The sequence below is a fragment of the Moschus berezovskii genome, chromosome 17, assembly GCF_049115385.1.
Source record: "Moschus berezovskii isolate FMDL1 chromosome 17, NW_MosBer_1.0, whole genome shotgun sequence".
Taxonomy (NCBI): Eukaryota; Metazoa; Chordata; class Mammalia; order Artiodactyla; family Moschidae; genus Moschus; species Moschus berezovskii.
This window is the reverse complement of record NC_142476.1, coordinates 21,019,759-21,035,338: the sequence shown is the minus strand read 5'-3', so window position 1 is coordinate 21,035,338 and position 15,580 is coordinate 21,019,759. Positions and strand designations below refer to the sequence as shown.

The window sequence follows — 15,580 nt, the reverse complement described above, 5'->3', positions numbered from 1 at the left end:
TCTGGCTTGTGTCAGCTTTCCTTTGAGCTGCTGAAAGCAGTCTTTCTCCTGAAAAGTGCCCGAGGATCCAAGTTAGAGTGACACATTCTCTTAGTATCATGAGAAACACAATTAATGGGAAATGACTTCAGTTTACTGCATCTTCTAGTAATCCTGTGATGCCATCGCAAAACAAAAAGCACATGACTACTCGTAAGCCCGGGGTACCTGAAAAAGAAATTGGATTTGACTCAGAAAATCAGGCCGTACAGCTAATCGCTCTGATCCAATAATGCTGCCCTGCAGAATGGCATCATCAGCCCTGGGACAGGGGGATGGGGGAGGACGACGAGCAGGGAGAGTGAGTCCTCAGGGAGGCAGCTGCCCAGACACTCAAGCCAATGAAAAATTCATGAGGAGATGTTTTATAGCCAATGTCTGATCCCACTGCTGGGTCACAAGCTGGTCTGAGCCAATCAATAGTGTCAATCCTCCCGAAAGGAACTAGTGATTGTATGTTTATGAGAACTGGGAGGTTTCCCAAGCCAAGACCAGTTTCTGGTTACTTGGTATGTGTCACCCTTAAAAATATAGAACTTATTTTGAAAATGGAACCCTAGACCTTTAAGAATTATACAGAGAGGAGGCAGAGAGGTACTTCTTAAATCTGCATGGGGGAAATGCTTGAATTTTCTTGTAAGTTGAACTAAGGACTGGTTTTTAAGTTGAAACTACATTTTTGGGTTATCATTCTTTGTATACAGTTTCTTTATACTTAGATCTAGAATTCTGAAAATAATACTCTCCCATATGTGTTCAACTCCTTCAAATACAAATGGAAATGTATGAAAATGAAATCATAAAAAGAAAAATAAGTGGAGTCAACTTTATCTTTACACATCACTAAGTTCCAGGTTTTGATTTTAAAACGATTTTAAGGATCATAGAAACTTGACTTCAGTTTGAGGGTTTGCTTTTCACACAGGCAATGGTGTGAAGGCAGAAGTGTAAAGGTGCAGAGACGGTAAGGGGCATCTTAAAGGTAATGTGCTCACAAGTCTGCTGCGGCTTTCAGGGGACACACCACAGTTTGGTTAGATGGGAGACGCTCTAAGAAAACAGGGCCTCTTGGTGTGGCTGGATGAGCGCCCTCCCTGAGGCCTGCAAAGCAGATCCCATTGAATACGCCCTCACCCACCCTCACTCACAGGTACGTGAGCTCACAAAGGAAAAGTCTCTGAAAATCAACCTGTGAAGTAGAAAGGCAGGAGAGGGAGAGGATCAGGATGGGATAAGGAGTTTCCTCCTCTCCCCGGTAATGGTGTCAGGAAAGAAGCTGAGCCCTTGCATCTGTGTAAAGAAAAAATATTTCTTTTAATGGCCGTGAAGGTAGCACCACATCATTGTTAAGCACAGAAAGTAAAAAATAAGAAAATAAAAATCATCCATAATCCTGCCATCCTAAAGTGTCTATTTCACAAGATGGGGTATTTTCTTTCAGGGTGTGATATCTCTCGAGATACAGAAACAAAGATATACTATGTTGGAATCTTACTGTAAAGCGTTTCATATCCTGAGTTTTCAGTGTATGCTTATTTTGTAATCATTTTCACATGTCAGAATTTTCAGATGTGGTATTTTATTGTTCTGTTGTTGAGTTGCTCAGTCGTGTCTGACTCTTTGCGACCCCATGGACTGTAGCCCGCCAGTCTCCCCGTCCATGGGATTCTCCAGGCAAGAACACTGGAGGGGGTTGTCACTTCCTTCTCCAATTGTTCCATTAGAAATCTGTAAAAAGTATGTGCCATTCTTCTATTTTTTAGTTTGAGTTTTTAAAATTGGAGTGTAATTGCTTTATAATGTTGTATTAGTTTCTGCTGTGCAACAATGTGAATTAGCTATCTGTATACATATACCCAGAGAAGGAAATGGCAACCCACTCCAGTGTTCTTGCCTGGAGAATCCCAGGGACGGGCGAGCCTGGTGGGCTGCTGTCTACGGGGTCGCACAGAGTCGGACACGACTGAAGTGACTTAGCAGCAGCAGCAGCAGCATACATATACCCGCTCCCTGTTGAGTTTTCCTTCCATCCCCGCCCCACTCCACCCCTCAGTCGTTCCTCTATTGACAGATGGGTCATGTACTCTCAAGTCTTAGGAGTTAGTTCCTGCAGATGTATACAGCCTGCCCATCGATGTGCACTGAGCCCTTGCATTACTGTTTAGTTCCAATACCACCTACGCTGAAAACAGCCCCTTTCCCCACTTATCCCTAATCCCTCCCAGGAGGCAGAGTGGCAGAGTGGGAAGAGTTTGGGCTTTGGGGACTGCCAGCCTGGGCTCCATACGTGGGCTTACCAGTCGTGTGACCTTGGGAAGCTTGTTAACTAAGCTTCAGTCTCCTCACCTATAAAACGAGAATAACTTTATAGAGTGTTAAGATAATGATTGAATAAAAGAGTGTATGTGTCAGTTTCCTCCCCTCTGCCCTTTTTCGGTTATCAAGCTTCTCCCAGAAGCAGCTACAGGGCAGTGTTTAAGAGCTTGAGCAAGTAATCTCGGCTCTCTGTGCCTCCATTTCTTCAGACGAGTTTTGGGAATAGTGGTACCGATTGCTGTAGTTGTAGGCTTTTAGGGAGGATTTAGTCTGCCTACAATGCGGGAGACCCGGGTTCAAACCCTGGGTCAGGAAGACCTCCTGGAGAAGGAAATGTCAACCCACTCCAGTACTCTTGCCTGGAAAATCCCATGGACGGAGGAGCCTGGTTGGCTACAGTCCATGGGGTCGCAGAGTCGGACACGACTGAGTGACTTCACTTCACTTCACGTCATTCAGGTGATCCACAGGAGGCACTTGCTGCCGCACAAGTAGAAGAACAATAAATGTTGGTTCTTCTTCTATTATAATCTTATAGGACCTGGCACGAACATCACTTCATTGTTCTCACCAGGGCGTGAGCTCCCCTGTGGCATCAGAGCAATGGTAAGTTGGCCCTGTTAGCTGCCTCTTGGAGTCACTATCTCGTGAGCCTCCTAAGAACCCAGCGCCAGGCCTGGGCCCTGCCTCAGTGCAGTCACACCCTGCAGCGGGCTCTGGCCCCAGACACCCCTAGCATTCTCTGCCTGACCAGAACTGGAACCGAGGAGCCTTTGGAGTAAGTGGCCTGAGAGGGAGAGAATACCTTAGCCACAGCTTGGCATCCAGGTACCAGTCAGAGGGAAGAAAGTTGGGCTGTGAGAGAACTTCCTCAGAACTGACTCAATTTTCAGAAAAAAAGGCCCTGAGGGGGAGAAAGCCTCAGGGAAAGGCCAACACGACCTTGTCCCCATCTTGGGCCTTTCTTGGGGAGGCCTCTCCTTTTCACAGGAAGTGGTAACATTCTTGCCCTGGCGCCACCATGCAGGATTACAATGAGAGGAGAGAATTCACCCGGAAACCAGGGCGTGGTAGCCATCGTGGAGGGTGTCTGCCCTGTCGCCAGCCCACCCGGTGTACTCCAGCAGAGGGTCCCGAAGAGTGGTCCCTGGATCAGCATCACCTGGGAACACAGGAGGAATGCAAGCTCTTGGTCCCACCCCAGATCTACTCAGTCAGAACCTGGGGGATGGGCTTCCCAGAAATCAGCATTTTCACACGTGGTTTGTCCCTCAGAATTCAGGCCAATGAAAAGACCAAGTATGGACACAAATATTTATGTATTATTACAAAGATGTTCATCTCACTATTATTTATATAGGACAAAACAGAAGACTAGAACAACCCAAATAGCCAAGAGTATAGTTGAACAAATTATGGTATATCCATTTAATGGAATATTATACAGCCACAGAAAATGACATTTTAATAAAATACTCGGTGTCAAGGGGGAAATGGTACCAAATAATGTTAAGTGATAAAAGATGAATATAAAGCAGTATGTACAGATTAAACCCATATGTGTGCATAGAAAGAAAATCCAGAAGTAAACACAAAATGTTAGCAGTGGTTGTCATCTCTGGGTAATAGTACTGGAGAATGTTTTTATTTTTTATTTTTCTTTGTACTATTTGGTATTTTCAAATATTCCACAGTGAACATGTATTACTTTTACAAAAAGAAGAAAAAAAAAACGTAATGACAGTATATGAATTTGGTTGATCATTTTACATCTCCAAGTCTCCGTTTCTTGTACCTCCAATAGCACCTGCGTAGGCCCCCTTCCTCCGAGCCCAGTGTAGAGAGTGCGATCATTGGCAGCTTCTCCCCAACAAAATATATTCTCCTGTGATCTCCATTTTTACCATATTATTTATCACAAATCAGAAGGATCTAAGGGCTGTTTCATTTCTTTCCCATCCTCTGACAGCCTGACTTTGGACATAGCAGTGACTAAGACGTCATAACTAGAACAGGCTCAGAGGTGACCAGGCCAGTCTCCAACTGCAAACAGATCTTTCAGCAGACGACAAGAAGCAGGCCATGAGGGGCCATTAACGTGCAGGGGAAATGGAGAAGTGTTCAGCTGTGCGCTGGGGCTGGTCTGAGTTGGCCACAGGCAGCTCTGCCCTGGTGCCCTGAGGACACAGCAGGCTCTGGCAGCCAGTGATCCTTGGAGGTCTGGCTGTGGGCTGTGGGAAGATTCAGGAAACCAGAAAATAACACCGTAACCCAGCGCAATGCCTGGCAGATAGGGGATACTCAGTAAACATCTGTTGAGTGGAGGAATAAATGAAACTTCATCATGGTCTCTGGAGATCAAGACCTTCCATCGGAGGATACCTTCAGTGCCTGGGGTCCAGGCACAGAAGAGCTTTCAGGGAAAGGGGCTCGGGGAGAGAGCTCAGCTGCGTGCAGAGAAATGGTGTCAGTGGGGAATGCAGGAGCCTTGGAGTCCAACCCAGATTTGAATCCCACCTCCATCACTAAGTGATGAGGTGATCCAGGGGAGTTGGCCTAACCTTCCTGGCCTCACTTCGTCCCTGGCTTCCTGGGGAGGACTCCCGCACCTTGAAGGGCTGTTTTCGGATGTTTCCATGAGATGATGGAAAGCCTGTGAAGGACAGTTACAGGTCTGCTCCCGTGGCTGGCGGCAGCCTGAACACAGATTAAAGCGGGAGCTGGGACCCAGGCTAGCGCCGGTCGGGCGGGGCATGCTGCCACTCGCCCAGGAACCAAGACAGGTCTCCAGCACCAGCATCAGCTCTGGTTGGCAGCGGAGGTAGCAGCCTCTGCACCGCCTGGCTCAGAGGCTGGTCAGTGCAGTCTGGAGAAGGATCCGGCGATGGGCTGGGGGAGACAGAAGCTGGCCCAGAGGGGTAGGAAGCTGGAGTAAGGTGAGGGTGTGGCCCCCCAACAGGATCCTCAAAGCAGAGGATATAAATTTGGGTTTCTCCTTCTCAAGGGTGGGTTCGGGATCTCATTTACTTGAGGTGACCTGTCTCCGTGAGGAGTTGGTGCAGCTCTTTGCTGGGTGCGCTCAAAGGCTCCTCAGACCTCCTCCTTCGCACACACCATTTTCAGAATGGCTTCCTAATGGCGTCGCAATGACCTGAGGCAATTCATCTTCAGAGATGAGAGGCCCTTACCCATACACAGGCATGCCTCCTTCTCATACCTTCTGGCTCTTCTTCCTGGAGCTTTCTCGTGGCCAAGCCCTGCCCTCACATCTCTGGGTTTACCTTTACTTGGAAAGCACACCATACTCATTGTTATGTGGATAACCCACCACCACATCATTCCCACCAGCGTCTTGGGCAAGATTTGCTGGCAAAGCAGTCTCCGCCCTCTCCTGACTGCCTCTGACATAATCACCTCTGTGTCATGTCAGCCCGGGGCCACCCCGTGAGCTTACCTGGCGTGGGGGTTGTGTCTCACTGTCTATCTGCCCTCTGCAGACCCTAGCACAGGCACTTGATAGCTGTTGGGTGAAAATAAGGAGGGAGGGGGCGTAGCAGACACTGTGGATTGGCCGCCCACATGCCTTTCGTGATCTTCTCCCCTTGTGTTCTTCTACTGAGGAGTTGGAAATAAAATTCATACTCAAGTTTCCCAGCTACTCTTACAGCTAGGGGTGGCCAAGTGAAACAGTTCAAAGAGGTGTAAGGGCAAGTATCCAAGGAAGACTTTCCCGGATAAGAGGCACACCTCTCTAAGAGAAAGCCTTTGATCCTTTTGCCCTTCCGTTTTCTTCCTACCTTGAATGAAGACATGATGCCTGGAGGCTCAGTAGCCATCTTGCAACCATGAGGCAACAAGCAACAGTCAGAACGGCCAAGTGAAAAAGAATAAAGTACTGTGTGGTTCTTGATGGCATTGTTATGGGAAACACATTGACTGAAACCACCCACCCTGGCCAGGCACCATTGTAACCATTTGCGTGAGTTATTTTACAACAGGAGGTCCTGAGAAGAACATGGAACTAACAAGCCACCACCAACTGGAAGAGTTCAGGAAACATCAAAAGGAGATGTCAGGTGTCCTTCCACCTCCCAGAATCCTCCTCGCTGGCATCCATCTTGGCTGAGCGATGCGTGTGCCACCAGGAAGGACCCTGAGTCAGAATGATTGGCCAAATACAACCCAGAAACTAATCCCATCACCATAAAACCTGAGACTGCAGCCACGTGGCAGAGCAGTTCTCCTTGGTTCCCTCACCCTCCTGCTCTCCACTTGGGCGCCCCTTCCCAATAAAGTCTCTTGCTTTGTCAGCGCATGTGTCTCCTCGGACAATTCATTTCCATGTGTTCAACAAAAGCCCACTCTCAGGCCCTGAAAGGGGGTCCCCTTTCCTGCAACAACAGCATCACTGATGACCATTATTCCCAGGCAGACCAACCTCATGGCTTGTTTGGGACCGAGAGGTATCTAGAAATGCAGGACTTTCGATGCTGAAACAGAAATGGTCCTGGACAAATACGGACTTTGGTCACCTTTCCTAGTCTATCCGAGCCCTGCACTGCTTATTTCCAGAGATTTCTTATTATACAGCAAGAAAAATAAGTCATACTTACCTCAGACATTGTAGTCAAGTTTTTCTGTTCTTTGAGTGTGTTAGTCACTTGGTCATGTCAGACTCTGCGACCCCACAGACTGTAGCCCTCCAGGCTCCTCCGTCCTTGGGATTTTCCAGGTAAGCATACTGGAGTGAGTTGCCATTTCCTTCTCCAGGGGGATCTTCCTGACCCAGGGATTGAACCTGGGTCTCATGCATTGTGGGCAGACTCTTTACCATAGCCATCATTTGTGGTCGAAAGCGCTCCTGTGGATGCACGTAAAAGCTGGTGTTTCTAAGATTCAGCAAGCAGACATACAGAGTTTCAGGTCATTGAGAGTGCGAGAGTGTTACAGCAGGCGGGTAGCTCGGCATGAGCAGAGAAATGGGGCAAGGACCAGATGGCAGGAAATCAGGCATCTTGTAAACAGCAGGGGTCCATGGCAGACAAAGGAAAGCAGGCACCTTCAGACCAGCAGGAAACTACACATTTTGGGTGATAAGGGTCTGAGTAGCAGACAAAGAAAGTTGGGGGTAGGAGGGAATCTCCTGTGTCCAAATGTAACCTTTTGCTCAGTGTGCTCTCATTAGATAAGATTAGTCTTACAGATAAGAAGTACTCCACCATGCTGGGATGCCAAGACACTTCTGATCTAAGCTAAATGGGGACAGAAATCCCTCCTCTCCTTGGGAAAATGGAGCTGGGATGAAAATCAGGAAAGTCGGCCCCAAACTCCTCCTTCCCCAGTGAATATCCAGCCCTTCATCTGTTGTTCAGTCGCTCAGTCATGTCTCAGTCTTTGTGATCCTGTGAACTGCAGCACACCAGGCTTTCCCATCCTTCACCACCTCTGAGTGTGCTCAAACTCATGTGCATTGAATCAGCGATGCTTATCCCTCATACCCAGCTAGCCAAAGAAGCTCAGCAGGGCAGCTCTTCACCTGCCTGCCGCCTGCTCTCCCTCCCTCAGAGAGTGTGTCCTTGCTTAAATAAACTTTCACTTTATTTTCTTAACCTCTCTGCTTTGTCTCCGAATTCTTTTGCATTGAAGGAAAAAACCTCAAATTCACCGACAACACTACCTACCTTCACAGAGCTTATCTCAATTGAGTTTTATAATGATCTTTCATGGTAGGTATTGTTATACCCATTTTACAGATGAAAAAACTGAGGCACCTGGTAGCTCAGATGGTAAACTGTCTGCCTGCAATGCAGGAGACCCAGGTTCAATCCCTGGGTTTGGAAGATCCCCTGGAGAAGGAACTGGCAACCCACTCCAGTATTCTTGCCTGGAGAATCCCATGGACAGAAGAGCCTGGCGGGCTAGAGTCAATGGGGTTGCAAAGAGTTGGACACGACTGAGCGACTAACAAACACCAAGAAGTTTAGCCCAAGTGGAATCCACGTCCTGTATGCGAATGCCATGTGCCCGTTTCCCCACAGCCACTCTAGCTCGTTTTCTTTTAACTCAGTTTGTGGTCACTCAATGTTATTCAGAAGTGGGCAACATTCTTTTTGAATGAATGAAGTCACTGTGAGACGCAGCATTGCCTTCTCTTTACGGTTTCTTTCTGGACAAGTCAAAAAATCCTGGCAATTTGACTTATTTCTCCATCACTGCTGTTAATGGGTAAGAGAGAACTGGTTTACATAGATTAAAGGATGTTGTTTAAATTATTGTTGAATGATTCTAAATTGATGGTTTTCAATGTGGACCATAATGAATAGCCCCTTAAATTTGTATTCAGCTTTAGAAATTACAAAATACTTTCAAAGGCACAGTCTCTCTCTCTCTCTCTTTTCTTTTCAGCTGATTGGGGGAGTTTTCTTTAGATTCCATTCATAGTCACAGCTTTTGGCAGATCTTACTTCCCCCTCATCCCCCCAAACCTACCCACGCCCTTCCCCTTTCCCAGAGGCCAAGACTTCCCTCTGGGTCCCTCCCACCCTGGCTGGCACTGAGTCTCCTGAGTCCTCCTGGCTGCAACCACAGGCTCTTCATATAGTCTTTGTATCACTCACTGCACCAGGAACAAGTCTCTCCCAGAAAGATGCTCTGAAGATGCTGTTGATGGGCCCACTGGCTGGCCAACCTACTCTTGCACATGTAAAGTAAAGTAAGTAAAGTCACTCAGTCATGTCCGACTCTTTGCGACCCCGTGGACTGTAGCCTACCAGGCTTCTCCGTCCATGGGATTCTCCAGGCAAGAATACTGGAGTGGGTTACCATTTCCTTCTCCAGGGGATCTTCCCGACCCAGGGATTGAACCCGGGTCTCCTGCATTGGTGGCAGACACTTTTAACCTCTGAGCCACCAGGGAAGCCCATGTATGGCCTATGAAATACCCTCTTTGATCAGCACATCTGACTCATTTTCTCTGATGGTTTGCATATCTATTTATAGTTTGTCCCTTACTAAAAGTTTTGCCTACAAAGAATCTGTAATATAACAGGAAGATAATATAATATTCATTGAACAAACATATCTATGTATACCTACATCTAGTGAAACTGAAGTCGCTCAGCCGTGTCCGACTCTGCAACCCCATGGACTGTAGCCCACCAGGCTCCTCTGTCCATGGGATTCTCCAGGCAAGAGTACTGGAGTGGGGTGCCAGTTCCTTCTCCAGGGGATCTTCCCGACCCAGGGATCAAACCCGGGTCTTCTGCATTGCAGGCAGACACTTTACCATCTGAGCCACCACGGAAGCCCACCTACATCTATGTGTACCATATAATTAAGACTCTTTACAAAATCTATGTATAGAGCAATTTCTGGAAATAATTATTTCCTTTCCGTCTTAGCTCAGTTGTACCTCTCCCCCAGGGTTTCCTCATCTCAGTTCGGATGCACCAGTTTCCCAAGCTAGGTTCCTCAGCATTCTCGTCCTCCACTCTTTTTGCTCCAGCCCCACCTCCAGCACAGCTGGCTGCCTGTCAATCCCAGCTCTCAGTGAGTCCTGTCTAGTCTTCTTTAGCTCCCTCACATCTTGCTTTTTTCCATCCCCTCAGCCACCTGCCTAGTTTAGCCCCCACCGTCTCATACCCAGGTGGCGCTAGTGGTAAAGAACTCACCTGCTTGTGCGGGAGACATAGGAGACCTGGATTCGATCCCTGGGTCTGGAAGATCCCTTGGAGGAGGGCATGTGAGCCTGTCTTTGATCCCTGGCAGGGCAGTGCTTCCTCCGCATGGCCCTGACCATGTGGCATGATGATGTGTTTGTGAGTGTATGTTCCCTACCCCATCACGACCCTTGAGGACAGGGTCTAGAACATTCACTCCAATATCCTTGCCTGGAGAATCCCACGGACAGAGGAGCCTGGTGGGTTGCACAGAGTCAGACACGACTGAAGGGACTTACCACGTACCACCGCACATCTCACGCCCAAATTTTGGTAACATGCTTACAAACAGGCTCCCGCCTTCTTGGTCTTGCTCTACCTTGATCCATTCTCTACATTTCAGTCAGGGTCCTTTTGCTTTAAAAAAGGAAGAAAAAAAACAGTCTTGCAACACACCCCGCTTACGGTCCACTTGTGTTCCATTATCCTCAGGAAGTTGTTGAATCCCCTTTTCAGCCTGGATCCGGCTGTTCTCCAGCCCCTCGCTCGCCTTTGCAGACACTGCCCATCAGCCATGAGCTGTTCCTGAGCTGTCACCTCCCGCCCCCACCCTCCCTTACCTCCAGGCCTCACGGGGCTCTTCTGGACACCAGGCGCCCTCCCCTGCACTGACTCCTGTGGGTCCTTCAGGTCTCAGCCTCACCAGCGTTCAACAAATAAGGTTAAGATGTAAAAAGTCAACCTAGGTAGTTGTATAATGATCCTGGGTTTCCTCATCATGTACATATTGACCTGGTCACTCCATCAACCATTCATCCATCAAAGAATCATTCATTCTGCTCAGATTTATGAAACATAGTACATCTAGAGGCCCAGGGCAGCCCTGGTTCTAGGTGTCAGCGCATATGTCTCTTTCTGCAGATTGGTTCATGCAGTCAGTCTGCATTTCCATCTCTCATTTGTCTTTACGCAACGGATGGCCATGAAAAAATGAACAGAAGGGAGGCCCTGTCCTCAAGGGTGGTGATAAAGTGGAGAACACAGACTGACAAACACATCATCATGTCACATGGCTGGTGCCATGAAGAGGAAGATCTGCCCCGCTGGGGATCACGGACAGGCTCACAGCAGAAGTGAGGTTGAACCAACAGGTGTTGACAGGTAGACCAGGCACCAGAGATCAGGGGACAAGGAAGCAGGAAAGGGAGGTTCTTTCCGGAAGAGGAAATAGTGAATACAAGTCTCCTAGATTCACTAAAACCTGGCTATACCAGGACCCAGGTAACGTGCCCAGAATGACCAGGGTGCTGGAAACACGCACCCCCACATCCTGCCTGCTGCTCATACCTCATCCTCCACCAGAAGTAAACTCCTTCCCCTTCCTCCTTCTCTCAGTCCTACCCATTCTCAACCCACTCAAGACCTGCTTCCTTCACAAAGCCTTCTGGGATTATACACTGAACAGACAGGCACTTGATTCCATTCTGTTTTTGTACATTGCCATTCAAAGATTCCATAACAGATCTCAGCTTCCTACCAAATTGCAAAGTCCTAGAAGACAGGGACTATGATTTACACTTCCTTTGAAATTTCTCTGTGTATCTGGGCAAGAAATCTGGGGCTGCTCCATGAACGCTGGTTGAAGCAACCCTCGAGGCCTGGAAAGGCAGTGCCCGTATCCCTAAGCTCAAATCATCCCAGTGAGCCTCTTCCATCTTATTCATCATCTGCTATGATATCGGCTTACAGTCTTGTGCTGAGAACAGATTAGATGCCGTTAGCCTGGGTTTATGATTCTCGGAGAAGAGGAAAGTAACGATGCTACCAGGAATGTAAGGGGATTCCCATGAGAAGAAGTCTCTAGTTCTAATCAACCTTTGAATTTACTGTTAATTAACATCTCACCCATGGAAAGTAAAAAATGTCATCTGTGAAGCCCCTTGAATTTGCAGATGGAAGAAGCAGGTCTTTGTTCCATCTCTACCATGTATCAGCCTTATGATGTTGGATAAGTCACCTACACATTTTTTAAACCTCAGTTACCCATCTTTAAAATGGGAATGATAATACCTCACAGGATTACAACTGCTCTCACAGGGCTATTGTAAGGATTAAAGGGGGTCATGAATGTGAACTTGATTGGTAATATGTGAAGTGTCATTTAAAACTCAGAGAGCACTTTTAACTTTACTACAAATGAAAGTTCTCGCCCCTCTGTTTCATTTTCAGCATTCACAATCCTGACACAAGCTCTCCACAGGGAAGTGAGCTGTACTGATTTTAAGGAGAGAGAGTGTCCTTCATCTCCTATCTAGGAGATCTACTGCAACCACCTTCTCAGACCCCTGTAGATGTTGGGACAGTCATGTCTACCTCCTTCAGGACTGCAAGTCCTCAGGCAGGCATGCTGCATGTCATGGGAGCTGCCCCACCATGCTCAGACTCCTGAAACACTAGCTCTTTCCAAGGAGAATTCCCTATTGCCAGCTGTCCTATTCAGAGAGCTCTGCTTACATTTGTCAGTGAAGGTGGTTACAAAATGCAAACAACAAAAGCGGGCCCCAAACCTAAGATCCTAAAAGAGAAAAGGAGAAGGGGACTCTGGAAGGAGAGAGAGTCACATCTACACAACCAGCAAGAATCCAACCAGTTATCAGAGTCCAGTTCAGTTCAGTTCAGTTTAGTTGCTCAGTCGTGTCCAACTCTTTGTGACCCCATGGACTGTAGCACGCCAGGCCTCCCTATTCATCACCAACTCCTGGAGTCTACCCAAACTCATGTCCATTGAGTCGGTGATGCCATCCAACCATCTCATCCTCTGTCATCCCCTTCTCCGTCTGCCCTCAATCTTTCCCAGCATCAGGGTCTTTTCCAAGGAGTCAGTTCTTCGCATCAGGTGGCCAAAGTACTGGAGTTTCAGCTTCAACATCAGTCCTTCCAATGAACACCTAGGACTGATCTCCTTTAGGATGGATTGGTTGAATCTCCTTGCGGTCCAAAGGACTCTCAAAAGTCTTCTCTCCAACACCACAGTTCAAAAGCATCAATTCTTTGGCGCTCAGCTTTCTTTACAGTCCAACTCTCACATCCATACATGACCACTGGAAAAACTATAGCTTTGACTAGACGGACCTTTGTCAGCAAAGTAGTGTCTCTGCTTTTTAATATGCTGTCTAGCAGCCATGAAATTAAAAGACGCTTACTCCTTGGAAGGAAAGTTATGACCAACCTTGATAGTATATTAAAAAGCAGAGACATTACTTTGCCAACCAAGGTCTGTCTAGTCAAGGCTATGGTTTTTCCTGTGGTCATGTATGGATGTGAGAGTTGGACTGTGAAGAAAGCTGGTCACCGAAGAATTGATGCTTTTGAACTGTGGTGTTGGAGAAAACTCTTGAGAGTCCCTTGTAGTGCAAGGAGATCCAACCAGTCCATTCTAAAGGAGATCAATCCTGGGTGTTCATTGGAAGGACTGATGCTAAAGCTGAAACTGCAATACTTTGGCCACCTCATGTGACGAGCTGACTCACTGGAAAAGACTCTGATGCTGGGAAAGGTTGGGGGCGGGAGGAGAAGGGGACAACAGAGAATGAGATGGCTGTATGGCATCACCGACTCTGTGGACATGAGTTTGAGTGAACTCTGGGAGTTGGTGATGGACAGGGAGGCCTGGCGTGCTGTGATTCATGGGGTTGCGGAGAGTCGGACACGACTGAGCGACTGAACTGAACTGAACTAGGTTGGTCATAACTTTCCTTCCAAGGAGTAAACATCTTTTAATTTCATGCCTGCAGTCACCATCCGCAGTGATATTGGACCCCCCAAAAATAAAGTCAGCCACTGTTTCCACTGTTTCCCCATCTATTTCCCATGAAGTGATGGGACCAGATGCCATGATCTTAGCCTTCCTAATGTTGAGCTTTAAGCCAGCTTTTTCACTCTCCTCCTTCACCTTCATCAAGAGGCTCTTTGGTTCTTCCTCACTTTCTGCCATAAGGGTGGTGTCATTTGCATATCTGAGGTTATTGATATTTCTCCTGGCAGTCTTGATTCCAGCTTGTGCTTCATCCAGCCCAGCGTTTCTCATGATGTATTCTGCATATAAGTTAAATAAACAGGGTGACAATATACAGCCTTAACGTACTCCTTTTCCTATTTGGAAACAGTCTGTTGTTCCATGTCCAGTTCTAACTGTTGCTTCCTGACCTGCATACACATTTCTCAAGAGGCAGGTCAGGTGGTCTGGTATTCCCATCTCTTTCAGAATTTTCCACAGTTTGTTGTGATCCACACAGTCAAAGGCTTTGGCATAATCAATAAAGCAGAAATAGATGTTTTCTTGGAACTCTCTTGCTTTCTCGATGATCCAGTGGACATTGGCAATTTGATCTCTGGTTCCTCTGCCTTTTCTAAAACCAGCTTGAACATCTGGAAGTTTACAGTTCATGTATTGCTGAAGCCTGGCTTGGAGAATTTTGAGCATGACTTTACTAATGTGTGAGATGAGTGCAATTGTGCGGTAGTTTGAGCATTCTTTGGCATTGTCTTTCTTTGGGACTGGAATGAATACTGACCTTTTCCAGTCCTGTGGCCACTGCTGAGGTTTCCAAATTTGCTGGCATATTGAGTGCAGCACTTTCACAGCATCATCTTTCAGGATTTGAAATAGCTCAACTGGAATTCCATCACCTCCACTAGCTTTGTTCATAGTGATGCTTCCTAAGACCCACTTGACTTCACATTCCAAGATGTCTGGCTCCAGGTGAGTGATCACACCATCGTGATTATCTTGGCCATGAAGATCTTTTTTGTACAGTTCTTCTGTGTTTTCTTGCCACCTCTTCTTAATATCTTCTGCTTCTGTTAGGTCCATACAATTTCTGTCCTTTATTGAGCCCATCTCTGCATGAAATATTCCCTTGATATCTCTAATTTTCTTGAATAGATCTCTAGTCTTTCCCATTCTAATATTTTCCTCTATTTCTTTTTGCAGTGATAGCTGAGGAAGGCTTTCTTATCTCTCCTTGTTATTCTTTGGAACTCTGCATTCAAATGGGAATATCTTTCCTTTTCTCCTGTGCTTTTCACTCCTCTTCTTTTCACATCTATTTGTAAGGCCTCCTCAGACAGCCATTTCGCTTTTTGCATTTCTTTTTCTTGGAGATGGTCTTGGTCCCTGTCTCCTGTACAATGTCACGAACCTCCGTCCAGAGTTCATCAGGCACTCTGTCTATCAGATCTAGTCCCTTAAATCTATTTCTCACTTCCACTCTGTAATCATAAGGGATTTGATTTAGGTCATACCTGATTGGTCTAGTGGTTCTCCCTATTTTCTTCAATTTAAGTCTGAATTTGGCAATAAGGAGTTCATGATCTGAGCCACAGTCAGCTCCCGGTCTTGTTTTTGCTAACTGTATAGAGCTTCTCCATCTTTGGCTGCAAAGAATATAATCAATCTGATTTCGGTGTTGGCCATCTGGTGATGTCCATGTGTAGAGTCTTCTCTTCTCTCTGAGTCTCTAAAATTACATCCTGTAAAATGAGTATAGTAACATCTATCTTTTGGT

At 46.9% G+C, this 15,580-nt stretch overlaps 1 long non-coding RNA gene across 2 annotated transcripts in view; it reads right to left on the bottom strand.

Annotated features, from left to right (window-relative positions):
• Positions 1-3,696: 3,696 nt before the first annotated feature.
• Positions 3,697-15,580, bottom strand: part of LOC148775086 (uncharacterized) — a 32,049-nt gene continuing 20,165 nt past the window's right edge. Inside the window, exons 2-4 of one of the 2 annotated variants that reach the window (XR_016039581.1) lie at positions 10,313-10,430; positions 6,969-7,216; positions 3,697-6,508 (exon numbers count right to left, since the gene is read on the bottom strand). This is a non-coding gene — a long non-coding RNA (uncharacterized LOC148775086). Of the gene's footprint in view, positions 7,217-10,312; positions 10,431-15,580 lie in introns of both variants that reach the window. The other variant, XR_016039580.1, reaches the window with a different exon arrangement.